This window comes from Camelina sativa, chromosome 10, assembly GCF_030686135.1.
Source record: "Camelina sativa cultivar CO46 ecotype springtype chromosome 10, ASM3068613v1".
NCBI classification, from domain to species: domain Eukaryota; kingdom Viridiplantae; phylum Streptophyta; class Magnoliopsida; order Brassicales; family Brassicaceae; genus Camelina; species Camelina sativa.
In genome coordinates, this window is record NC_141889.1 from 15,879,154 (window position 1) to 15,881,074 (window position 1,921).

Below are 1,921 nucleotides of genomic sequence, written 5' to 3' on the forward strand. Positions count from 1 at the left end.
AGTTTCACAGATTTTTCTGTTTTTTTGTATCTCTAAATGAGCTAATATTAAAGCTGATAAATTCCCCCTTATTGTTTGTGTTCAACATATATATATATATATATATATATATATATTATTATTATTGAATCGATAATGCCCAATTCATAACCAATATTTATTACGTGGAATAGCGTGATTTAGTGGAGTTAGTTAAACTTCGGTGGAATCGGTCGTAGAGATGGTGTTGTAACCACTTAACTAAAATACTTCCTAAGTGTTCAATAACAATATATAATGTTTATAGACAGTGTTTTTTTAGTTAGTTCATTTGATCTAATATTTAGTTATTGATAAAAAGAAAATTATTGAATACAAAAGTCTATATAGAAATCTGTCTTTTCTAAGAAATTCACCTAATTATAAAATATCGATGTCAATACACAATATTGACTGTGGTCCAAGTAGGTGGTGGATAAATTAGAAACATTTAAGTAATATTGACTATTTTGGAGCATCCATATTGATACGCGTAATACACCAGACATATTATGGAAGTCTTAATTTTCTCTTCTTTTTCTTTTTTAACTATATTTTTCTTCGACTTATTGTTTGGGAAAAAATGGATTTAAATATAGGTATTACTAAATTAGACAACAAAAATGTACCTCTCAAATTAGTGGTTCCAAATTAAACATTTTTCAAGAAATTGCTAAATTTTTAGTTTGTGTGGTGTTTAAAAGTTCTATATTAATCTACTTTTCCTTTAGTACACATAAAGCTAGAAGCACTTACTCATATTTTATAAGAATTCTTTACTTTCTAGTTCTTAAAAACATATAAACTGTATAAAAGAATAAAATAAAAGTATCAAGAAAAGATGAAGGCTTGTGTGATATGTTTGATGTTAATAAGTATTTTTGTGATCATGGAGCCAACGTTAGCTGGCCGTAATATTTAGATCCAGGAGTTCTTAATCCGTGTTTGCGTCCTAATCCACCAGCAGGATGCCAGTCCCCAGGATCCGTCGAGAAACCTAGGGAGCGAGCTAATGAGCATAAAGCTGGATGCTCCAAAAGTACCCGGTGCGACCGCGCAACATGATCATGGTGATATATCCGCATGATAAATGTCTCATTCTGTTATATAGATACTTATAATTTCTTTTAGTTATAGAAATAACTTGGTACAAAATATAAACTTCTATGTATATATGTACCAGCTTCTACTCATATATCTTCTTGTAAAAAACCTAATTTTTTTGATTTGTAAATTTAATTTAGTATATAATTAAGAAAAAATATGTTTTTTTTTTTGGGAAAAATAGAAATAAAGAAAGTTTTTTCAAACATTTGTCCATCTACACTTTTTTTTGAAGATTATCATTTGTGACGAAAATACCCCTACTAATAGATATAGTGAAGTTTTTAGAAGTTTAAACCAAAAAAACAAATAGAAAACTCATGTTCGTACACAACTGTGTAAAAAATTTTGAGAAAAAAAAATTTTGGGTGTCAAAAATCAGGTTGTAAATTGATGATTTCTGGTCTAAGTTGTTCAGAAATGATTTTCTACGATTTTTTTTCAAGTTCTGAAACATTTAGATTATTTATTCTACAGTTTGTACATGTTTTACGAAGTTAAAACGGAAATTTGATCTAAAAACTTCAGAAACGTGAATTTTTTATGTTCTACATGGATTAAGAATATGAATTCTACATTTTTCTTTATTCTACATCAATTCAGAATATAGTTTCCACGTTTTACATGTATACTAAAAGAAGTAGAAGATATATCGTAAATAATTTAGAACTTATAATCTGTAAAACTTAGAATACTATAGAAATAGAAAGAAAATAAATGAAATAAGGAAAGTCAATATTTTTTAAATAATCTTAACTTATGATTACGATTCTATATTTATTGTTTAGATATTTTTTAA

At 27.0% G+C, this 1,921-nt stretch overlaps 1 pseudogene; it reads left to right on the forward strand.

Moving 5' to 3' along the window:
• The first annotated feature begins 774 nt into the window (after positions 1–774).
• On the forward strand, positions 775–1,330 carry LOC104719151 (protein RALF-like 30 pseudogene; annotated as a pseudogene).
• The last annotated feature ends 591 nt before the right edge of the window (positions 1,331–1,921 follow it).